Source organism: Mauremys mutica, chromosome 10 (assembly GCF_020497125.1).
Source record: "Mauremys mutica isolate MM-2020 ecotype Southern chromosome 10, ASM2049712v1, whole genome shotgun sequence".
NCBI lineage: Eukaryota > Metazoa > Chordata > Testudines > Geoemydidae > Mauremys > Mauremys mutica.
This window is the reverse complement of record NC_059081.1, coordinates 59,614,725-59,640,647: the sequence shown is the minus strand read 5'-3', so window position 1 is coordinate 59,640,647 and position 25,923 is coordinate 59,614,725. Positions and strand designations below refer to the sequence as shown.

Here is a 25,923-nt window from a genome sequence, read left to right as displayed (position 1 = left end):
TCAAGGTCTGTGCATCAGGTCACCGTCTCCCAACAGCTCAGATAGGGTGGTAGTGGTATAGTGAGTAGGAGTGGAAATCAAGAGAATAGATAACACTGACATGGGGAAGCGTGGGAGGGAAAGGAACAGGAACTAAAATGTGTGAGACACAACAGCAGGTTGGAGTGGGAAGGAAAGGGTGTTTGTGAGGTGAGGTGCACAAAGGCTGCAGGGGATGTATTCAGGGTTTTGTCTGAGGAGAAGCTGGTGGCTACATATTTGCAGCATCTTGCTCAGACAAGCACCTGGCAAGCACCTTCTCACTGAATGAATGGTTAAGGCAGTGGCAATATAATCTTCCCTAGCCAACCCTGCCAATGAGCCTCATCTCTAATTTTAGAGAGACAAGAGCTGTTCAATTTCCATGTCTGTTCAAGCCTGAGTTCAATTGCTACTAGCAACTGTCAAGCAATTGTTCCCTATCCCATTACATACATAGTCACAAGGTGTGTGTAACAGTCTGGACCCTTATGTTCACCACTTTATATGAAATTTATCATAGTCTGGTAAAAATGTGCCTTGAGAGGTATCATTTGCTGATCATTATTGTCCTGGTAACGTGTGTGGCAACACTGGATGTAAAGTGATAAGATTCTAGTGCATGACATTGCTGGGACATGCTCCAAGTTTAGAAAAGCAGGTACAAACCAGTTCCTCAGAGACAAAAGGCAAACTGATGCCTCCGCCAGGTGTCAACATAATCAAATGGACCATCACCTGGTTAAGGGGCCATTCTTTAGCAGGAAGAAGGGTGTGAGTGAGAAATTTACATCTTGGGAAAGGAATAGCTGGGGATTCCCATGCAAACCGACTTTGTCTCCTGAACTGCAGCTGGAGATGATTTTCAAAGAGGAAAATAACTATAAGGGGTGAGAACAGAGGACACACATTCTCTCTCCCCTTTCTTTCTGCACACAACATCCACAACACCTGAAAGATAAGGAAAGGAGCACTGGACTGAGAGGGGTCCTGGCTGAAAAGCATCCAGCCAGCAAGACTGCGCAACCAGGTGGTGAGAGAGACCTTTGCTTTGAATTCATGTAGCTTGTTAAGTTAGGTATTAGTTGTTTTACCTTTATTTTCTTGTAACCAAATTCTGACTTTCAGGCCTCATTACTTGTAATCACTTAATCAATCTTTCTGTAGTTAATGAACTTGTTTTATTTTATCTAAACCAGTGTGTTTGGACTGAAGTGTTTGGGAACCTCTATTTGAGACAACAGGGTTTGTGCATGAAATCACAAAATCAGTGCAGTGCAGGTTGTAGTTGGAATTGTGTAGAATAATTTCAGGAGAATTGGAACTTCTGACAACATGTCACTCAAGCCTTCGTTTTGTTTCAGAAATTGCTTCACTTTGCTCACCGAATTAAGCTGGTAATTTCTCGATCTGCAAATATCACTCAACATTTCTAAATGAAGAAATAGCCTCTCCATGTTAATATCACCATGGAAAGCTTCACTTATTGGGACAATGTCCTGTTTCAAGTCATTTTCTGCATCAGTTATATGCTTCTCCAATTTTACTGCGAATGTAAAGCTTTCTGTTGAAAACCTCTGTTCAATGGCAACTTTGCAAGCATCAATGATTCTGACATATATTTGATGAAAATACTCTTTGGGGTCACTGAAGGTGTGAGGAAGGCTTCCATGGTCAAGCCATCTCAGTGGCTTGCGTTTTCTTGGGAGCGTAGATAAAAATTTCTTGCCTTCTTTACTGTTGTTTCCCAGAAGTGATTGTATGATGAGTCAGTGCACATCCTGTTCAACACCTCTTGCAACAGGCCAACTTTCTTCATAACGCTTGCCAATGACCTGTTTGGGCTTTGAATTTTTGCATTAGCTTCTTCTACAGGACCCATGGCTTTCACAAGAACTGTTAGTATAAAGTACGTTGAAAAAGATTGAAGTTGCTTTGAGAATCCATTATATTTTGAGCCAAATTCACAGGAAGAGTAACTAAATTCATCTAGGCAGTTTATCATGGCTTCGTAGTTGTGGAGCAGTGATTTAATGCTACTGATCCTTAGTGTCCATCTTGGTGGGCACAATGGTCGTAAAGAAGGCTTCCCTTCACTCTGAAACTGTCTGAATTCTGCCATACACTTTGGTGACTCCCTGAAGGCACTGATGAGATCTTTCACCATCGAAAACATATAACGACACTCTTGAATATTATGCAGGGCATTCTGTGTGGCAAGGTTAAAGGAATGTGCAGTACAGTGCACAAATTCCGCTCTCAGCGCTCGATCCTTCACTCTGGCTTGGACTTCAGTAAATTTGCCAGACACATTACTGGCTCCATCGTAACACTGCTGCCAGCAATCAGAGAAGGGCAAATCACACCTGAGAACTGGATCTTCCACAATTTTGAAAAGAGAAGCAGCAGCCATTGTGTCAGTTTTTGGTAAAACCCAATAAACTCCTCATAAATCTCCCAGTCTTCACTAGAAAAGAACCTTAAAGAAAAACTTACTAGTTCTTTTCTTGACAACTTGGTAGTCTCATCCATTACAATGGCATCAAACTTTAAAGTCTTTATCTTTTGCACAATTTGTCTTAGTGCCATCATTGCCATCATTTATATTATTTTGTTAATAACCCATGTGACAGCCACTTGTATTTTGTGTGACTAAGGCACTGTCTCAGTTCCTCTGAATCTGTACTGCGTAGCAACAAGAGCCGCATCAAATTTGAATCACTCTCATTATGTCCATGTAATACTATTCCTTGTTGAGCTACGCACTGAACACTGTTAAAAAATGTTGTGCGGTGCATTCCTAGCTGATTGTGATTCTTTTTTGTAACTGGCCAACATTAGTGCAGAAACATTTACCTGCAATTGCAGAGCAGGATATTTCATTACCACTTCCTTGGCAGGAGGATTTTTCGTGTGATGTAAAACCATGCAATGCATGTCTCCAATCTTGAAATCCAGACAAAATAAATATTGGTTCGGCCTTTGTAGAAAATATTAAGATCTTCTTTTAAGAACAGTTTTTGCAGACTGAGCAAAAAGCTATGTCTAATTCGCTATTGTATTCCAACCATGTAAATCTTGAGCGCCAAGATTGCTGAAAATTCCTTTTCTTATCTTGTAGATCTGCCACATCTTTCTTTTGTATAACTTCAGTTTGCAAGCTGGGTGTCGAACTCAGGCTGTCACTTGATAAACTACCCTTTTCTTTTTCTCAGGGGGCTTGGCTACACGTACAAATTTGCAGTGCTGCAGCAGGGTGTGAAAACACACCCTCTCCAGCGCTGCAAATTGCGGCGCTGCAAAGCGCCAGTGTGGTCAAAGCCCCAGTGCTGGGAGCGCAGCTCCCAGCGCTGTACGTTATTCCCCACAGGGAGGTGGAGTACGGACAGCGCTGGGAGAGCTCTCTCCCAGCACTGGTGCTTTGACTACACTTAGCGCTTCAAAGCGCTGCCGCGGCAGCGCTACCGCGGCAGCGCTTTGAAGTGCTAAGTGTAGCCACAGCCTGGGTAACTTTATTAAGAATTTATCCATTGTTGATTATTACGGGTCCTACAAATCAAGAACTTGTTGATGGGATAAAATGAAGCTACAACGCCCCGGTGCCACAAGATTACAAGAGCCAATTAAAAGTGGAAAGTCAGAAGCAGCACTCACCTGCTTCAATAAGTTATATATTGTTGTACCCATATACAACCAATTATATACTTTAAAGGGTGTAAAATAATCAAGTATTGTGCTAAACACGATCATACCCCAAACTGACTGCCAAATTTTAAGTTGCGTGTTTTTTCCCTCAGGTGAGGGCTCTGGGGTGGGGCTGGGGATGAGGGGTTCACAGTGCAGGAGAGGGCTCAGGACTGGAGCTGAGGGTTGGGATACAGGGCGTGAGGGCGCTGGCTGGAGGTGCAGGCTCTGGGGTGGGGCAAGGCTGAGAATGAGTTGCTTGGAGAGCAGGCTTCCCCGCAAGACTCTCCCTGTCGTCAGCAGCAAGCTCCAGGGGAGGGAACCCCTTCCCTCCCCAACTGCACCCTCACCTCGCACCACTGTCACTGCACGTGCTCCTAAGGCCCCTCTCAGGTCCAAGAAGCCCCCTCACCTCCCCTATGGTGGGTGCCAGGGGGAGCACTGTGGCCTCCTCCCCTGCTGCTGCCCCTCAGATAGCCTCACTGGGGATGGGGCTGCTCCTTGCCCAGGGTGGGGCAGGAGCAGTGACTGCAGGCAGGGGGGCACAGGGTGTCACCACACTCACCCTAGCCCTAGCTGCTCAAGTCCAGGAAGCCCCTCACCTCCTCTGTGGTGGGGGGGTGCTGAGGGAGGAGGGGGCTGCCAGCACATGTGGCCTCCTCCCCTGCTGCAGCCTGCTGCCCCTCACATAGCCTCACGGGGGATGGGGCTGCCCCTTGCCCACCATGGGGCAGGAGCAGTGGCTGAGGGGGGGGAGCACGGATCACAGGGTCAGACAGTCACCAAAGCCCCAGCAGCTGCTCAGGTGAGTGAGGTCCAGACATCTCCCGGCAGGAAGCCCCCTCAGCATTGCCTCCTGGTGGGTGCTGGGGGAGGGGAGGGCTGACAATCATGTGTGTGCCTCCTCGCCCTCCTCAGCCTGCCGCTGGCACCGCTCTTGTGCTGTAGCCTAGCCTTAGGCAGCAGTGGCTGATGGCGCAGGCAAGGGAGAGCAGCAGGTGGTGCCCAGGGGAGGCAGGCGGGGCCTGGGGGAGGCATGTGGGGGCTGGGGAATGCTCCAGGCAGGGCCGGGGGTGAGACCCGTCTCCAAACATTGGTGGAGCCGGGCCCCCAGGCCCTGAATATTCCTGGAGCCTGGGCACCACGGGCCCATATAACTCACTCGCCCCTGTACTGAGTGTACTAGGAACAGAGCCTGAGACATAAGCCCTGGTATGAGGCAGGACCTGCTCACAGAATCTGGCAAGAACAGGGCTGATATTGCAGAAATACACATTCCTAAGAAGTGCTAAGCACAGAGTACTCACTCAAACAAATCCCAATATCAAGTGGTACGGGAACATCCTGATATCAAGGATGGTACAAAAACATTCCCCAAGGATAACAAGAAAGCACTGACACACCCCCCCCCAAAAGATAAGGATGACAGTACATAATAGAGATGCTTTAATTGAACCAACATGTACAAGGTGATAACTAGCCACATCAGGGGGCAGTAACTATGTCAGAGCCAGTACGTCATTTGTTTGTATCAGCGTATAAAGATTTATCTCAGAGGGAGTAACTTTGTCCAGCTGAGGGGGGAATGGAAAGTCCCGCCATTCACTGAGCTACGTCCATGGTCACAGGCATACATGTCTTAGTACCCTCATAGAGTCTGCCAGGTGTTATTACTATGCTTTGTCGACAATAAACCTGGCCTGGTGCCTTCTTATCTTAACCGATCTTGTGGTCATTGGGCAGTTCGCTCGAGGTCTGTGGGGGCAGCTGTCTGCGCAGAGCTGGGGCAGCACACAGGGAGAACACACATACACAGCCGTACATCTAACCACCCTGGACAGTACAGGACACACATTTCCAGGGATAAGTCTGGGACTGGGAATTTGCTGGTGTCCTACTGTAAGATAATTCAAGAGTGGCTGGCTAAAGCACACATAATATAGCTTGGAGTGATTTACATGCTGGAGGCTGTGTGAGCAGACCAGGAGTGGTTGCTGTCAGTGTAAAAGACACCTCAGATTGGAGAATTGAGGGACACAGCTGTTCAACATTCCCTGGGTAACGTCAGTATGTAATGCCAAAATAGGGTGACCAGACAGCAAGTATTAAAAATCAGGACGGGGTGGGGGGTAATAGGCATCTATGTAACACACAGCCCCAAATATTGGGACTGTCCCTATAAAATTGGAACATCTGGTCACCCTATGCCAAAAAGAAATGAATTGACCTAGAAAAGTTTGAACCTATTTTTGATCTTACTTGAATCTTATTCAAATTTATGTAAAACACTTACCCTGCACATAATGCATGGTTACTGGCCTTGTGCCATTGCATATGCATCAGTGACCTGTGGTTCCCTGTCATCTTTCTCAGTCAACTCACAGGAAAAGGTACAATTACCTACCTTGTTCTGATAATCTTGATACCGCATTTTCCTGTTGCACAAACATCATTTCAGGGTGAGTTGATCTAAACGTTTAACCAGCTAAAAAGGAAACAATGTACGTTCGCTGCCGTTGTTTTAAGTAATCTAGCACACCAAGTGGGCCATCCATTCTAACTGCTGTTCCATAAAGTCAGATGGAAGCAGCAGGGTGGGGGGAGGGAAGGGTTTGGAGGCAGCAGACCCTCATATCTCTCAAACAAAACTGCTTGACTCCACACCCATTCTCATAGGACACCCGTTTGCTTTCTCGGTGAACAATATTCATAACAATCTATCTTAGGCAGGGCCGGCTCCAGGGCCGGCTCTAGACCCCAGCGCGCCAAGCAGGCGCGTGGGGCGGCCCTTTCCCTGGGGGGCGGCATTTGGCTCCGGTGGACCTGCCGCAGGCATGCCTGCGGGAGGTCCACCGGAGCCCGGGACGAGCGGACCTGCCGCAGGCATGACTGCGGCGGGTCCCCTCTTCCCGCGGCTCCAGTTGAGCTCCCGCAGGCATGCCTGCGGGAGCTCAGCCGGAGCCGCGCGAAGAGGGGACCGGCCGCGGGACCGGGGAAGGGGCGGCGCTGCGCACGGCTGCTTGGGGCAGCCTATTTTCTAGAGCCGCCCCTGGCCGGCTCCAGGCACCAGCTGAGCAAGCTTGTGCTTGGGGCGGCAGATTCTACAGGGCGGCATTCTGCCCAATCCTAGTGCGGCACGACCGCTTTTTGTTCGATGCTCTGGCCGCCCTGTAGGGGGCGGAGGAGGGGAGCGCCCTGCAGCAAACTCGGCAGGGCAGCCCGCGTCCTTCCCTCCCCGCTGACCAGAGCGGCGCAGAGCCCTCACGGCAGGTGGCGCGGCGGTCGGGGCTGCGGGGTGAGTGCCTCGCTGAATCGCTGGCCGCCCCCCTTCTCTCTCCCTCCTCCTCCCTCCCATTAGACTGGGCGCGCACTCTGCAGCACAGGGAGTCCCCCTGCACCCTGGCTCCAGCCGCCCTGTAGGTTTTTTGTTTTGTTTTTTCCCTACTTTGCCAGCCGTGCCATTGTTTCTCCCCCCGCCTCTGCCCCGCTTTGCCGCTCCAGCCACACCGTTTTTGTTTTGTTCTCCCTCCCTCCCCCCGCTTTGCCGCTCCAGCCGCGCCATGTTTATTTTTTCCCCTGCTGTGCCGCTCCAGCAGTGCCCCCCCTCTTTTTTTTTTCCCCTGGGGCGGCAAAAAAGCCAGATCCGGCCCTGATCTTAGATTCTGACCTGGTCTCGGTGTGTTAGTGAATTTATCCCCATTTTGTCTGTGGGACTCAGGCTTATGGTCTGTGTTTCCAAGTCCATGCTTGAGCGTCAACAGTGCATTGTAAACCTGGTTTTACAATTGCTGGACCTGGGCCTCACAACCATGTTAATACATCCATACTGCACTATGCAGATCTTCTGACTTATGGCTGGGGCTTGAGATGCATCCACACTTCAAAATAAGAGGGGTTGGACCCACATCCTGAATCAAACAGATTTGTGTGTGGCCAATAGGGAGACTTGAGCTCAGACCTGACTCTGAGCCCATGTTTATAATGCAGACACTACTATACTTTCACACTTTTAGGCTTCTTTAATTTTTAGCCTTAAAATTGATTTGCTTTCAAGTCTGACTATTTTTATCAGTAGAAAGTATTTACGTTTTTTTTTCCTGATATCTCTTCCCAGCCTTAACTCTAGCTTGACAAAGATTTTGTTTTAAAATGTCTGACATACAGTGGAAGGCGGAGCAGTATATCTTACTCAATTCTTCAGCTCCTCTTAGCACTAGGAATGGGGGCAGCCACAGACCACTGCCGGAGCTCAGAGCCAGGAGAAGGCAGGAAACAGAGAAACATGTGGAGCTTAGAAACTCTTGCATGGTCCTTGTTTCCCTGCTAGCTATACCTTCTTCCCACCTTCCCCCCAAGTTTCGAGAGCTTGATTCCTGCTCTCCTTTCCCAGTGTCTGTCTGCCCTAAACAATGTGTGTGCGGGGGGGAACGGACAGATGAACACTTCTGCACAGAATGAATCTAAGATATAGATCAAAAACTTCATGTGCTTATGTAAAGTCTTCCTTTCAAGAGTGTTTTTTTTTCTTTTTGTTTAAAAAAAAAAGGCAACTTAGTTTCAATTCCTGGAAGCTGTGTGGTTAATCACTCATTTTAATATATCTACTTTTATCTTGCTAGTACTGAAGTTAACGCCATCAATATATAGCTAGCCTTTCAATCTTGATAAAAGATCCTGATCTAATTGTTTCAGTGAAGATTGGACTTGCTGGTGCTGCTAATCTTGATCCTGAGTTGTCTGAAGAGCTGTCTGGGCTTATTGAGAGAGAGAATACTGGCAAAAGTGGCTTGACTGCTTTGAATGTACGTAGGGTGATGGCACTTTCTGCTCTCTGTGTGCTCAAAGTTATAGCCACATAGGCTATGTCTACACTGGAAAGAAAAATCTGTAGCATCAAATCTCAGATCCTGGCTCTGATTCGGGCTTGGACTGCAGAGCTAAAATTGGCAGTGTAGACATCCTTGCTTGATCTGTTTAACCTGGCAAGGGGGGAGGGTCTCAGATTCTGGCCTCCAGCCCTAAAAGGAATGTCTACTCTACTATTTTGAGCCCTGAGACTCTGAGCCGCAGGTTTTTCTTTACACTGTAGACATACCGTTATTCTACGGATAAATGTACTTCCTCTATTTCTTATGCCATTAGCACAGAATCATAGACATTACTCCTGGGGGAATTCTGCACACATGCAGAATTCATGTCCCCCACAGATTTCTTTGCTTCCCCATGGAAAAATGACTTTCTGATAAGGAAGCCAAAGAGCAGTCATGTGCCTCTCCCCAGCCATGCAACCACATTGTTTTGGGCACCCAGAGCAGCCAACAGAGAGGTAGATCACTGTGGGTGGGGCTGGGGATGCCCTGGCTAGTGGCTCCTACATTGTGATGGGTTCATCTCCTCTTCTCCCACAAGGAGCGGCCAGGGCCAGATCAGAACCACCCCCTGAAACCTCTCCCAGTTGCAGGAAGCTCTGCACCATCTTCCCTGCCTGCTTCCTGCCCCCATCACACCTCAGCCACAGGAGGAGGGCTCACTGTATGGGGAGCTGCTCCCTCATCCACCTAACCCTCATGCATCTGGACCTATTGCACCCAGACAACCCCCCGATGAGCCCCCGGCACTGGGACCCCCACCCCACTGATCCTAAACCAGCTGCACCCAGACCCCCAACCCAATGAGCCCTACTCCTCCAGCACCCAGATTCACTCTGCTGAGCCCCAACCACCTTCACTTAGACCCCTCCCCACTGAGCCACCTGAACCCAGATTGCCTCACACAGAACCATCTCACCCCACACTTGGATCCCCCACACACTAAGCCCCTGCACACTTGGATCCTGCCAGGCTGAGCCTGCCTGCCCACACCTGGTGCAGAGAGGCAGGAGTCCAGGAGTGTTCTGGGGCAGGCCCGGCCCTTGCACTGTGTCCGGGTTGTATGCAGCCTCACTGCCAAGTCCATGGCCTGGGGGAGGAGGGACTTCAGAGTGACTTCCCACCTCCATGAAGCTAGAGCTGGAGCCTCCACATTTATTTATTGACAAATAAAATGTGCAGAATTTTTTAATGTGTGCAGAATTTTTAACTCTTTTTTTTGCTGCAGAATTCCCCTAGGAGTAAGACATAAAAGGGACATAGGTATATCTCCAAATATTATTATTATCTCCTAGAACTGGAAGGGACCTTCAAAGGTCATCAAGTCCAGCCCCCTGCCTTCACTAGCAGGACCAAGTACTGATGTTTGCCCCAGATCCCTAAATGGCCCCCTCAAGGATTGAACTCACAAGCCTGGGTTTAGCAGGCTAATGCTCAAACCACTGAGCTATCCCACATTCAGAGAGCAGCAATTCTAGCCCCCTGCACTGAGGCAGGACCAAATAAACCTAGACCATCCCTAACAGGTGTTCGTCCAGCCTGTTTTTAAAAACATCTCATATTGGGGATTCTACAACCTCCATTGAAAGCCTATTCCAGAGCTTAACTACCACTAATTAACAAGTTTTTCCTAACATCTAATCACTTGTCCTATCTTCACTGGACATGGAGGACAATTGAGCACCATCTTCTTTATAAGGGCCCTGAACATATTTGAAGACTATCAGGTCTCTCCTACCTCCCCTCAAGACTAAACATGAGCAATTTTTAACCTTTTCTCATTGGTCAGGTTTTCTAAACCTTTCATCATTTTTGTTGCTCTTTTCTGGACTCTCTCCCATTTGTCCACATTTCCTAAAATGTGGCCCTCAGAACTGGACACTATACTCCAACTGAGGCCTCACCAGTGCCAAGTGGAGCAGAACAATTACCTCCCTATCCTACAGACAACACTCCTGTTAATACACACTGACTGATATTAGCTTTTCACATATTCAGTTTGTGACTCAGTATAACCTTCGGATCCTCTTTGGCTGTACTACCACCTCACCAGCTATTCCCCATTTTGCATTTGTGCTTTTAATTTTTTCCTTCCTAAGTGAAGTACTTTGCACTTGTCTTTATTGAATGTCATCTTGTTGATTTCAGACCAATTCTCCAATTTGTCAAGGTCATTTTGAATTCTGACCCTGTCCTCCAAAGTGCTTGTAACCCCTCCCAACTTGGTGTCATATGTAAATTTTATAAGCATACTCTCCACTCCATTATCCAAGTCATTAATGAAAATTTTCAAGGACTGGCCTTTGTGGGGTGCCACTAGATACGCCTTCCCAGTTAAATAGTGAATCACTGATAACTACTTTTCTGAATAAGGTGTTTCAACCATTTGTGCACCCACCATATAGTAATTTCATCTAGACCACATTTCCCACATGACGTTCTCATAAGCCAAGTAGGGACTCGGGTGCTTAATTTGTGCTGGGCTTTCTAGGACTGAGCCCCCACGCTTTTGACAGTTCAGAGTCCCAGCACCTCTGGGCTTGCCATGTTGGTTATGAAAATAAAAAAATTTGCTTGAGCCCCGCCATCTGTTTTACTATAAAATTAAGCACTGGGGGTCTCTCTCAAAAGCCTTACTAAAATCAAGATATATCATGTCTACTGCTTCCCCCTTATCCACTCAGCCAGTAACACTGTCAAAGAAGGAAATTAGTCTGGTTTGGCATGATTTGTTCTTGACAAATCCATGCTGGCTGTTCCTTTTTATAAGCCTATTATTCTCTAGGTGCTTACAAATTGATTGTTTAAGTATATTTACAGGTATTGAAGTTAGGCTGGGTGGTCTTATAATTCTCTGGATCCAGTCTTTGCTCCTCTTCTTAAAGATAGGTACTATGCTTGCCCTTCTCTAGTCCTCTGGATCTTCACCCCTTCTCCATGAGTTTTTGAAGATAATTGCTAATGATTCTGAGATTACTTCAGCTGGTTCCTTAAATACCTTTCATCAGGCCCTGCTGACTTGAATACCTCTAACTTATCTAAATATTCTTTAACCTGTTCTTTCCCTATATTGTCTTGTGTTCCTTTGCCCTTGTTAATATTGACCATCTAGTCACCATTAACCTTTTCAGTGGAGATTGACATAAACTAGGCATTAAACACCTCAGCCTTCTTGACGTCATCAGTTATTAGCTCTCCTTCCCCACTCAGTAGAGGACCTATACTTTCCTTCATCTTTCTGTTGCTCCTAATGTGTTTAATGACCCTCTTCTAATAGCCTTTTATGTCCCTTGCTAGGTGTAACTCATTTTGTGCCTTAGCCTTTCTGATTTTTGTCCCTACATGCTTGTTGCTGTTCTCCTCTTTAGCAATTCATCCATTTTTCTACCTTTTGTTGGATTCTGTGACAGGAGTTCCGAGTCAGGAGCTGACTTGGTAACTTGTCACTCAAATCCTCACCAGTATAGGTTAATTTGGATCTAAGTGGAAGACAAGCTAACCAGAGGAAGGGCTAATTAGAGGGAGAAGCAACCCCAGCAGCTCAGAGCAGATAGAGAGGAAGCTATCCCTGGAAAAGGGGGTGCAGAGCCTGAAGGGAGGCAGAGCCAGTTGCTGCTAGTATTACTTTCTTTCCCCAGAAGTAAGAGGGGAGCTGACTGGGACTTCTACATGTAAATAATTCCACAGGCAGGAGTCTGACAGAACACTAGAATAAAGCAGAGTGGTGGTGAAGGTGGCCTATAGTGAGTGTGGTCTGAATCTAAGGCCATGTCTATGCTACCAGCTAAATCTGCACTGTTGCAATCGATGCAGCAGTGTTGATTTAGAGGGTCTGGTGAAGACACAGTAAGTCGATGGGAGATCCACTGTCCCGTCAATATACCATGATGAAGACAACGCTGTAAGTCAACCTAAGTTAGGTCGACTTCAATTATGTAACTGAACTAGAGTAACTTAGATTGACCTACAGTGTTAGTATGGACCAGCCCTGAGGTGAGAGAGGATCACAGCGGAACATGCCGTGACAGATGCTTTTTGATTTTTTCAGGTCACTAAAAAGCTGATGGAGCCATATTGGCCTCTTACTATTCTTCTGTTTTTCCTTCTCATCAGGATAGTTGGCAGTTGTTGTTCCTTGAATATGGTCACCTTAAGAAACTGCCAGCCAGGGGCGGCTCTAGGAATTTGGCCGCCCCAAGCATGGCGGCATGCCGCAGGGGGCGCGCTGCCGGTCGCCGGTCCCGCGGCTCCGGGGGACCTCTTGCAAACGTGCCTGCGGAGGGTGCGCTGGTCCCGCAGCTCCAGTGGAGCATCCGCAGTGCCACGGGACCAGCGGACCCTCTGCAGTCATGCCTGCGGGAGGTCCGGTGGTCCCGCGGCTCCAGCGGACCTCCTGCAGGCATGACTGTGAAAGATCCGCCGGAGCCGCCTGCCGCCCTGCCGGCAAAATGCCGCCCCAAGCGCGCACTTGGCGCGCTGGGGTCTGGAACCGGCCCTGCTGCCAGCTGTCCTAAACTCCTTTATCCCTTAGATTCTCTTCCCATAGGAGCTTACCTACCAGTTCTGAGTTTTAATCTGCCTTTTTTGAAGTCCATGGTCCTTATTCTGCTCTTCTCATGCCTTCTTTTCCTCAGAATCACAAAATCTATCACTTCATGATCCCTTCCACCCAAATTGGCTTCCACCTTCAGATTCCTCTCTGTTGGTCAGAATCAAATCTAAAATGATTGTCCCTCTGGTTACTTCCCCCACTTTCTGAAACAAAAAGTTGTCCCCAATACATTCTAAGAACTCATTGGACATTTGCATGGCAGGGCCAATGGTAGAATCAGTTAGTTGTTTTTTCTTCTGGCTCTGTTAGCAGAATTGTTAGTCAAGGGCCTGACACTGCAAACGCACTCATATTATTCTTATAAAGCTAATCAAAAAATTTCCAGGTCAAATGTTTTTCTGTTAGAAAATGCCATTTTGTTGAAAGTGAAACTTTTCATGGGAACATGTCAATTCCAATGAAACCTTTTTTCACATTTTTGGAACAGAAAATTTCAATTTTTCATTTGAAAACTTTTTTTATTTTCTATTTAAATATAAAAGACTGAAATAAGGAAAAATATTTTAAGTAAACATTTTGATTTTATCAAAACAAACTACTTTGACCTGAAACAAAAATGCTTTCAAAATTTGTTTTTGCAGGGAATTTCAAACATTTTTCATTTTTGTTCTGATTCAGAATGAAAACAAAACTTGAAATTGCAGAATTTTCTGCAAAAATGGAAATTCCAGTTCTTGCACAGCTCTAATGATCATTATTTGTCATTTGTCTTGTCATTTTTCAATAAGCCATTAATAGTGTTTGGCCTTTTTACTGTTGTACCTGAAAGGCTGCTTGTGGATGCTTTCAACTTCACAACATGTTTCAGTAACACATACGTAGGCAAACTTCATAATTTCACATACAATGATAGCACATACAATCCAATGAGATATTAATATCTAGCTGATCAAGACTTTTAGAATGATACCTCACAAGACATACTTTGTACAAAACATCCTAATTACATGACAGTGGTGAATATTGGGGTGTCAGGGTGTCACACCCATCTTCATCTCCATGGCAAATCCCCAGAAAAGATAATACAGATGAGGCCTACATTTTTTCTGTCCTGCTAAAACATCCCACCCCCCAGATGGTCCTGGGGGCAACTGCAGCCCCTGATGGAACTGTGCAGCCAGGGAACTAGGGTAGGGAGGGAGACATTGCCGAGGCACAGTGTTTCCACTCAGATTCTTTGGGTCTGTCATAGCGAGGATGGGATCCTACTGCCTTTTCCATGGAAGGGAAAATCCAGTGGATGGGACTATACATGGAGATATCTGTGGGAGTTTTGCTGTAGGAGTGTACAATTCATCCTCTAGATTCTTCTGCTGGTGGTCATGCGTGAGCCAAAAAAAGCCCAGCTTGACTTTCTAGTTTGTTTGGGCTCATTCCAATGAGTTGCCTCCTTCCCTGAGTTTCACTTTGGGTTTGTCTTTGCTCTAGAATTAGTCCAGGTGGTCAGTACCCAAGTCAGCCTATCCTGACTGTGAGCAGCCACCCCGAAAAGCCCACCGGAGTTATTGTGTCCTCACAGGTGCTATACTCTCATGTGTATGTCATTAGGACTTTGGGGGCATATCCCATGGCTCTCTGTGCTACAGTAAGCTGAGCCACTCTGATTCTTTCCCAGTGAATTGTGGAAGAACTCATCTATGGGGGAAAATTGTGGGAAGGCTAAGGAGGACTATCCACACTCAAGTGGCTTAGTCTATGTCCACCCTTCAAAGTGGACAGAGTACCAGCCCAAACGAAAGTGGAAGTTGGGTTCTAACCCATACCCGAAGTTGTGCCATCCAGCCTGGGTTGAAAGCACCACTACGCTCTCATGCACTGTTTTTTATAGGCGGATGTGAAGGGGGTTAGGGGCAACACCTGAGTAAGAGCTTAGGTTAACTCTGCAGTGAAGACACCCCCTGTGAGATGGGGATTTGAACCAATCATGGCTCTCAAAGCCAACCTAGTAAAAACCACATACAGCACTTCACCAGGTGCTCTGTCCAAAGGAAAAGAAAAATGTGGGAACCATGACATTTTCATGATTTAGAGGTAACATCATAACTTAGCCAAGCTTGCTCTAAAGGTTCACAAACTTTAATGACCTCTTCAGTAACCATGATCTGAGTCTCAGGTTTATAACAAACCCCCTAAACCCGGGGAGTTTCATGTAATTGGGGGTTTGATCAGGACTGCACGGTTTCTGTGGTAAAGGAGAAGGCAAAAAACATCCCTTAAATCCTAGATGGCCTAGAACCTTGGTGACCATATCCAGCAAGTAGTAGATTTGCAGTAGGTAGTAGTAGGAGTCTCCAGGAATTAAAAATTAATCTTTAATTAAAGATGATGTCATGTGATGAAACCTCCAGGAATACAGCCAACTAAAATTGGCATCCCTAGCTAGTAGAAGAAGAGAAAACAGAGGAAGTGCTTACTAAAAAAAAAAAAAGAAATTCTAAATGGTCCTGTGGCCATGGGACTATGAGGTTCTGCCTAAAGACTACATCAACATGACTAAGTTTCTAAATAAAAAATCTGCTGCACATTTTTCTTAATATTAGCTCTTATCACCACTGAGAGCTATGTTGGCATGGAAGGGGAAATGTGCTATATTTACTGGAACATAGCTCAGGTCTGTGAATGGCTTCTTGGTTGGTTGGTCTTATTCTGACAAGAAGACGTACATCTGATCTGCTATGTTCATTGAAGCAGGTGCTTCAGACGTAATTAAGGAGCTCCTTTTTGACTAAACCAGAAAGAGTTGCACTCAGTGACAGATGCCTCTGTTTCCAGATAAAATTAAGAATGTGATTTCATTACATTGGGTGGAGGGTAGATAACTCTTTCCTCCTACCATAAGTCTTCGGTGGAAACTATGACTCGTAAGTTGCAACACAAAGTGGATTTTTCAGATACACCCATGTTTTCCAGTAAAGAGCATATTTTTCTTTGAAAAATGAGTGGGGGAAAACTGTCGTTTGCTTCACTTATGTCAGAGTCCTGGTGGAAGTGTGGTTTCTTTGAGCTTTTTGAAGCTTGCGGTAGGAAGTACTCAATGCTACTCATGAAAGAGAAACAAAGCTTGCTTAGAAAAGCTGACTCTTTGGGAAAGGAGTAACAGGTGGCAACATGTTAATCAGCAGCAGCTCCATTGCCCGGATACTGTTACCCACCTGCCGCCAAATGGGTTTGGAAGAAGCAAGTGTCAGTGGGTGGGATGGCCCTTAAGCAAGCCCAGATTAACCAATGTGCATTTGCACAGGGCCCCCATCTCAGGGGGCCCTGGACCACTGGGAAAAAAAACCCCCAAAACTGAGGGTACATCCACACTGGGGGAAAATACTCAGCAGTGAGTCTCAGAGCTTAGGTCAACTGACTCTGCTTATAGGGCTCTCGCTACAGGGCGTGCCCTAGGGTGACCAGATGTCCCGATTTTATAGGGACAATCCTGATTTTTGGGTCTTTTTCTTATATAGGCTCTTATTACCACCCACCCCGTCCCGATTTTTCACACTTGCTGTCTGGTCACCCTAGCATGCCCTCTCTCGCATGTATGGCATCTGCAGAGCAACAGTCTATCGATGCAGTTGTACGTCCATAAGCCATTTCCAGACCTCCTCTGTGACAGATGCTGTCATCCAACTCACCTTTGAATTCATATTTGGGGCACTATGTTACATTGTGGTCCATGGTTTGGATGTTCTCACCACAGTCGCACAAGTTGGAATCTTTATTTCCTGCCCCTCCACCCCCCCACACACACTTTTTGTATCAACTAGTTGCGTCTTCTGTGGTTTGTTTGGAGGCAGTTCAGAGTGATCCAAAGCCTGCGTGGCAGGTCAAAACTGGGAGGGCATCTTGTTGGGTCAGTAATAATTGGCTTGTTAGGAGTGGTAGATGACGACCTTCACGCAGCCCTCCCCGCTCCCCGCAAGTTATGAAGGAAACCATGACTAACGTCATCAAACCAGCAACTGAACATTGATTGTGGACCTCCCAGTCAAAAGAGCAATCATCCCTCTTGGCCAGGTTTCAGAGCCCAGGCTCCAGCCGGAGTGGGACTGTCTACACTGCTGTTTTTAGCCCTGTAGCACAAGCCTGAGTCGTCTGACCTGGGCTTTGGGACTTGCTGCCCATGGTGTGGTGTTTTGGCAGAGTGGTGCTGCGAGCCTATGTGCTGGGTTACAATGCCACTTACTCAGATTTGGCCTGGATGTGGAGTGCAGAGCCAGGAGGTGCTAGTGAGTGGCCAGGAAGGTCCCACGATGGTGGGTGATGAGGGGCTATGGGGTGAGTGGGGGGGTCAGGGGTTGGAGGTGAGTGGGGGATATGGGAGGGAGTTGTGAGGGGAATGGGCATGTTGTAGGGTGGTAGGGGCCAAGATTTGGGAGGAAGTGTGGGGGATGTATGTTGGAGCTGCTGGGATGTGTGCTGGCAGGGGCCCTGGAACAATTTGTACAGTGGGGGTGCTGAGAGCCATTGAACCAAACTGTTAACCCTGTCTATGATGGAAACCACTTCAAGCCAGGAGGTGCAGCAGCACCCCTAGTTCCAGCACCAGTGTGTGGGCACTGTCAGGATAATTGGGGGGGCTCATGGAGGGTTGTGGGGGTATAAGTGGGATGGGAGGAGCATTCTGAGGTCTGTGTGTGGGGTGGGGTCTGTATGGGGCAGGGGTGCTGAGGGCTCCACTTCCCCTAATTTCCATAGTCTCTAGGCCTGTATCTAGGGGAGATAGTTTAGCCCCCACCTGTGACTGATCAGCTGCCCCCCAACTGGTGAGAGAAAAGGCCAACAGGCAGCTCAATGAAAGGGAGGTGCCTGTTCAGACACTGTGGGTCAGGGAACAGACCTGGGAGGGGGCTTGCTACCCTGGCTGGGTGAAAGAACTGGCAGGGGATAAGAGCTGAGCAGGCAGCAGCAGAACCCCTCTGAGACAGTGGTCGTAGGAGTGGCCAGAGGGCAGAACCTGTTTATTTGATTGATGTTGAGCTGTGTTTGACTAGTAAACACATCCCCGGGAAAAGGGACTGAAATACTGACATTGGTGGGAGCATCACTGACACACTGGTGAGCTGGTCTCCTGCTTGCATGAGTGGGGAAACTGAGGCAGGGTCCTGGGGCTACCCCTCTATCTCGTGGTCTTCAGTATCCACTTCTCTGCCCACAAGGGCAGTAGCTGATCTTCCACACTGAGCTGGGTATTGCAACATAACTCTGGATTACACACTTGTAAAACCCAGTCTCAGTGCACTGAACGGCCTTGCTCTCCATTGCAGTCAGCCCAAAAGGAGTTTAACCCCCAGAGAGAACAAAACTAAATTATTTACAAAGGGAAAATGGTTGGTTTAAATAAATACATGGAGGAGTATTATATTCTGGAGCGATTTGGGGTGGCCAAGTGACTGAAGATCCTAATATCAACTGTTCTGCTCAAGGATTGGACCTAGTAGGCATTGACCTGCTTTGGGAGCCACGCAGAGCCATAGCATCTCACAGGGGGAGCATTTGGTTGCTCCTTGGGAAGGTGCGATGTACACCGCCATCCATAGACAGCGAGCTCTCTTGGGGGGCGGGGGGACAGGATCATGGCTCTAGTTTATCCCCACCTCTGTACTCCTTCGGAGATAGCTTGTGCCTCAACAAACAGCAATGCCACACTTAAGAGAATACAAGGACAGCCATTGTGCCTAGCCCCAGTGAAAAGGGGAGACACCCCCCACATTTCCTTTGTTCCCTCCTGCGTGGGCCATGCACAGTCTGGCCCTTAACTCTAATCTGAGAGACATGGGCGCACAATACTGGCTGTTGCAAAATCTGCTGCTGCATGTGTGCAAGGACGCAGTGATTGGGGAGTGGGGTTTCAAAATACACAGCATGCCGGAGTATCTCTGGTTAGAATTGCTGGTTTGGGGGTATAGAAATGCAGAGAACTGATGCAGGATTTACAGTGTGAAATATCTTCAATATTTCTAAGGTGGTTTTTTTTTAATGATTTTTTTCTCTGTGCTGCAGTTAAATGCTTCTCCTTGATCATCAGGGCTGATTTCTCTTTATTAAACCTTGATTTGCAGCCACATAAGATCTTATTACTCAGCTGAGGAGCTAACTAGCATAGAAATGCTCATTAGATGAAGTTCCACTTCCCCACCCCCTTTTTCATATCTCCAGTGTGCTGATCTGCTCAATTCTTTTTGCTGCAGGAGATGGCTGGGCCTCTCTTCCCCTCCAGTGAACTGAGCTCATAATCCTAAAGCATAAATACAAATCTCAAAATTTCATCTCCCAGGGAAATCTGAATTGAGAGAGAGATTTGGTAGATTACTTGAAAAATGATGGCCTGGATAGCTCAGGGGACTGAGATGGGTACATAGAACCTTTCATCTCTATTGTCATCAGTTCAGCTCTAACCCAACTCTGTGATTTAGTCCCAATTCCCCAGTGACCTCTTCTACATGGGCAGCCCCTGGGAACTCTTGTGGATACAACTGAGTTTTTTAAATAACCTGCCTCGATAGCCTATGGCTTTCCCACTTCTATTATTGTGGCAACTGCTCCATAGCAAGATACCCAGACACATGCATGCTGAAATCTCTGTCTATAAATCTGATTGCAAATAATAGTGGGATGATACTTTTGGTATAGATTCCAGTCTTAATTCCTTTGTTTGTTTCAATCTAGTTCCAGTCTGCTCTCCCCTACTCTTAAATACACATTGTAAGACCTTTATGGATAGGAAACCTGAGGGGAAATTTAAGATGACTCAAATTTTGAAGTTAATGAAAAGCATGTGCTAAGGAAATGTGGCCTCTACCATTTTATCATGATGCTTCATCCCTGTTATAGATTAGCTGCAAAATTTAGATCCTGAACCTCAGCCTTACAAACTGTTCAGATTTCGGTTCATAGGCTAGCCCAGTATGAAGAAAAACTTGCAAAATTCAGATCCAGGTTTGGGTGTCAAGCCCTTGTGAAATATGCAGGTGTTTAAATTGTGGGTGGGGTGGGGGAAAGCTCTTAGTATCTTTAATAAAATGCATCCTTTTGTACACATCTATTGTTACACTTTTTACCAAACCAGCTATACAGTTACATTGGCCAGTGTTCAAATCTTTCCAGTGTTTGCTTCACAGAACTGTAAGCAAGGTGTGAATGAGCTCTCCCCTGACAGCCCATGATGAGCTGGAGAGGGGAAAGGTTTCGGGACCAGACTGCATTTATAGGAACGCACTTACTCTGCCTAGGTATCCAGCAGACAGAGCTGTGTTGCCAAAGTGATCGATTTTTGGCTGATGTTGGGTCACAAATCACTTGAGTATTGAATGCAGGGGTAATGAAATGTTATCCTTATTGTCTGAGTGAAGGGCAGCAGAACTGTACTTGCCTGACCTGATTGAGGGGTCACTCTCAACTGACCTGAACTTGCTAAGCAGGGGGTTCAGATGCCAGAACCCAGAGGGAGAGGGAGAGGGTGAGGACAGGTTTCCTGCCTGGTGATGTGGGCTCTGCCTAAGCATCATAAATATCACTTGAGCTCCCCGTCTCCCGTGTTTAAAGATAGAGCTGATTAGGCGTCTCTGAGAGTCTCTTGTCTGAAGTGACCACTAGAGCCGAGATCACTGATAATCAGGTCTAAGTGCTTAGACCTGTTGCGCGGCAGCATTTCTGCACAGAAGAGACTGCCCTGCTTGCACTAGCAATGAGGTTCCCCCACTGAGAGCTGAAATCACTGAGAGCTGAGTGGAACCTCAAGAGAGCGACTTGCAGAGGTCACAGTAGAGAGGCAGGTGGCAGCAGAAGGTGACGGTGCAGGGCCATCGGCGAGGGAACAGATGGCGGTGCGGTGGAGCGCAGATTGGCACAACGGATGACAGCAGCAGAGTGAAGAACAGCGCAGCAGCAGGCAGTGACATGGAGTGAACAGCGGCAAGGGAGAGCCGGTGGCGGTGGCAGCGAAGGCACTGCTTGATGTTTCTTCCTCCCTCCCATGTCAGGTAAGAGGTGAACTTGTGTGAATGCACCTCTGAACTCTGGGTCTCCACCAACCAAGGACAGCAGCTGTGAGTGGGATATGGAAGGGAGAAGGGAGTGGCACATTTGTTTATTTTGGACTTTCACGCCATAAGGTAAAACACAGAGGCAAAGGACACTGCCCAATGTTCTGTGGAGTGGGAGTTTTGCTTATGGTCAGATGTATTCGAATCATGGTTGTGGTATTTTCCCAAATTAATGCCAGGTTCCTTTCCTCCTTTTATTAAAAGTTTTCTCTGCTATCCCCAGACTCAGGGCTTGCGAGTGGGGAAGTATTGCTCTTAGAGGCACCAAGAGGGGGTGGTTAATTTTTCCAGATTACTATGTAACCCACACGCCTTCTGGGTGTGGTGTTCTGTTCCATCTAGTGGCACCAAGACCACAGAGAGAGAGAGAGTGTGAGAGAGTGTGAGAGTGAGTGAATGTTACAAGAGTCTGCTCTACAGCCATTTGGCTTTTAGCTCATGCAGTACAGGCTCGTCCACTAAGCTCCAGAGGTCGCAGGTTCAATTTCACCTGACGATTGGCATCTGTCAGCATTACAACTGTGTGGGGGCTAAAGCTGGTTCTGTGTTATACTGTTAAGAGGGACCCCCTCGGATATTGACCCTGGCCCTTGTTGCTGCCAACTCTGCCTGGCAGAAGGGTTACATAACACCACCTCTTTAGCAAGACTGAGTTCAGCCTAGTTTGCCTGCCAGTTCTAAATTTCCATTTCAAGTGTTTACTTACAACTAGGACACCGGAAATTATCCAGGCAATACTTAGCTAACGGCATCTAGGGGAAGATGTAAAGGGCAACCCCTGTATCAAGGTAGAGCTTAAATAAGGGGGGTGGGATTCTCAGTAAAAAGCAAGAATAAAAGCTGCTTTCTGACACTGGATCTTTAGTTCTTCTTTCATCATGTACAACAAATGGACTTGGTTTTTTACCATTTTTACTATTGTCACTGAGGCAACTGCTGGAGAAGATTTCCACAAAAATATTTCCCAAATGTATTTACAATTTAACAACTGAAGTCAAGAAGTATGGAACACAAGCCATTGTGGCTGTCAAGATGCTCAGATGTTTGTGTACACAATGCTGTATTTCTAACGTAATAGTGATGATCTATGGCTGGCTACACGTGGAAAATTCAGCTAGACCCTGCTGGAATTTCAGATTAGGCATCTTCAGTCTCTCAAATGCTGTCCTCCTGGTTGCTACTTAGGCATTACATATACAACGATCTGATCTAGAAGAGAATTCCAGAGTAGAGCCGGTTGATATTTTTCAGTCAAAACATTTTTTTCAGCATCTTTTCCAAAACTAAAAACTTTCACAGAAAGGCTTCCACTTTTTCCAAATTTTTGTTTTTCATAAAAACCAAAATGTTAGCCTCTCACTTCCTCTTTTTTTCTTTTTTCTTTTTCTTTGGTTCCTTCTTGTCACTGAGTACAATCGAATGAGTTTTGTCTAGGAGATTATTTTCTCTTCATCTTTTCATTTTTCCTCTTGCCACTCTAATTTTTCAAAGCTTCCTCAGCTGTGGAAAAGTTAGTGGCACAAGGAAAATTGGACCTGTTTCATTTTATTGCACACACAGGAAAAAAGGGGGAAGTGTGTATGTCTGTGGAAGGGAAACCAAAAATTCAAAACATTTCCAAAAATACTTTGAATTTTTTCATGTAATAACAAAAATTGTTCCTTTTCAAACTCAGTAAAATGGAAACCACTTCAAAATTCTGAAACACGTTTGTAATCGCTCAACATATTTTGACCATCTCTACTCCTTAGTCCATGTCTTTTTTGACTGAGACCCTCTGTAGGGATTGTCAAGATTACCGGGCAAGATTCACCTTTGGGATTCTCATCAATTGCACCCCAACATGTCTGATCTCAGTCCTTCAGCTCTTGTGTGGGGAGGGGCGGGGGGACGGTAATTCTGCAATTTACTCCCTCTTAGACTAGCACCTGAGTACAGCCCCCTGACTACTTCAGCAGATAGATCGCGGCTCTTGACTCCTCTCCAGGGGCTGTGATAGTAGTTAATCCAGTAACCACACAGCTTTCTCAAACAGTACTGTTCAATATTAACTGCAGGAATACAGCATTCAGAGACATGGGTTAACATTTAAAAAAGAGGCCTAACCATCTGGATCTTACATAGGCCAAGTCTACACTACAGACCTATATCGGTGTAACTACCACACTTGGGGTGTGGAAAAACCCACACTCCTGAGTGACCTACTTACCCCGTGTAGACAGTGAGCTCGCCCATCGACATAGCTACCACCTTTCGGGAAGGTGGATTAACTCGACATAGCGGCATCTTCATTAAGCGCTGCAGATGCACCTGCACTGTACATGAAGACAAGCCCTTCACCTTTTAGCTGCTCCTGATCTGGATACCTAGGCTGTGTCTACACTAGAGAGCTTACAGCAGCACAGCTGTACTGATGCAGCAACACTGCTGTAAGATCTCTCATGTAGCTGCCCTATGCCGCAGGGAGAGAGCTCTCCCATCGGCGTAATTAACCCATCCCCAGCGAGCAGCCAGTGGGAGAGCGTCTCCCCCCAAGGTAGCGCTGTGCACACGATCACTTATGCTGTCATAACGCTGTCGCTCGGGGGATGTATTTTTCACACTCCTGAGCAACTTAAGTTTGGCTGACATAAGTGGGTAGTGTAGACATGGCCCTAGGCATTGCTTAGGAAGACAAGGCCTGCGGCTCTTACTTTTCCCCCAGTTTGTGTGTCAGCCTCCCAGCATGCTGACCTGACCACTTGCCCTTCCCCTTTCTGCCAAAGGCACCTTTTAATCAGTCATGGTCTTTTGATCTTTAGTGTCTCAGACTTAAAAAAACAAGTCCTGTCAGTGTTGCTATCGCCAGGAAGTAACACCTGCCAGTGATAGTCCCAATGTTTTTTTAGCTGCTTTGAAAGTATGTACCTGTGACTGTTTTATCTCATCGTTCTAACTTCCTTTCCTAGGCCAACCACCAGCTGTGGTTTGAATTAACTAACTATTTGAGTTCAAGTAGGCAGCAATACAAAATTGAACAGGGACATGGAGTCGCATGTAATATTTATAACAATAAAGCCATGGGAGGTCCGTGAACGCCCCCTTTGGGGAGGCTAGGTCCCTGCCCCCCTTCTGCTCAAGGCTGTTCCCCCAGCCCGCCTGCCCACCCCCTGTAGCCAGAGGAGCCGTGGCTGGGCCATCCCGGGCTGCTGGCCAGCCCAAGCTCCGAGCTCCAGGTTGTCAGCCGGCGCTGAGCCCCGCTGGCTTCCAGGGCAAGGGGAGTGAAGAGGGAGGCAGCGGGCAACTTCGTGGGGGAGGAGGAAGGAGGTGAGGGAGGGATATGGGGGATCTCACCAGGGGAATGGAGGTGATGGAGGGATGCAGCGAGCGAGGGGACCTCTGGAGAGGGCCATGTGACACTGCACCCCATCTTCATAGTGATATTATTATGTTATGATGTATTTTATGCAAGATAAGTCATGTGAGGTGTCATTGGAAAAATTATGATTTGCTAAATATGATTATCTTATTTCTATCCATGTATCATTTTCGTATCTGAAGTTATAAATACTGACTATGTATCTGTACTTCAAATGTAGGTACACCTGGGTAACGCCCACTAGACAAGATGCTTCTAGTTTAGACAGCTGGTTGTGAAGGGCCTATTCAGAGTAATGGGCCATTAGGAAAAACAATAGGTCTTGGGAGAAGCTTATCCCCCACCTGGTGAGCCTTCCTGAGAAGGCTACAGACAGCCTGTTAGTAATGGCTGCTATGACTCTACAAGGACATGTGACCAGGCCACATGATGCTGGACTCCATCTTGGGATGTCAGTATTTTTCCACAAAGTGGTTTGGGAACCAAGCTTTGAAACAAAGAGTTCCTGCCATATGCTTAAGCTGTATAAGGCTGGGAGTGATATCAGATTTCTTCACTCCCCACACAAGAGGACTCCTGGAAACACCTGAGGACCAAAGACTGAACTGGGGGAAGTGCTGGACTCAGGCTAAAGGGATTTCTAGCCTGTGTATGAAACATCCAGGGATTTCAAGCTGCAAAGCAAGCGCATCTTGTGCCTTAAGTATCTACAAATCTGCCTGTTCCATCAGTTAGACTAGATATGAATAGCAGATTCTCACCCTATCTAGTATATTAAGCTTAGGTTGCGTTTTTGTTTATTTGCTAGGTAATCTGCTTAGATCTGTTTGCTATCCTTTATAATCACTTCATCTATTTTTTGTAGTTAATAAATTTATTTTATGTTCTGATCCAGACCAGTGAGCTTTGACTGGAGTGCTTGGCAAAAATCTCTGCTTGGTTACCACAAGCGTGCATTGTTGTCTTCACATTGAGTGAGAGGTGGACCAGGTGTTTAAACCCATATACAGGGCAGATTTGACCAGGGCAAGATGGGTACTGCTCTGGGGTCCAAGGCTGGGAAGCTGATGGTCAGAGAGCCTGCGTGTAACTGCAGCTGGGTGTGTCCCTACCTGTGTGCTGGTGAAAGTGCAGGCTGGAGGGCTTTGCAGCTTGTCACAGCAGTACAGTGTGAGAGGGAGCCCAGGCTGATGGGTTGGGGGATCAGTCGTACTCCAGTTCCAGATGACACCCTGGGTGGAACCCGTCACAGGGGGGTGGAGTGGAGGAGAGAACCGAGGAGGGACTCAACAGGCAGCGGTGGGTGGTGGGGGAGCCCCTCAGGAAAGGGGTGGAGCAGGGAGGGCA

At 47.0% G+C, this 25,923-nt stretch overlaps 1 long non-coding RNA gene across 1 annotated transcript in view; it reads left to right on the top strand.

Moving 5' to 3' along the window:
- LOC123378205 overlaps window positions 1-25,923 on the top strand; it is a 145,898-nt gene that overhangs the window by 52,842 nt on the left and 67,133 nt on the right. The gene's annotated exons all lie outside the window — the stretch shown is intronic.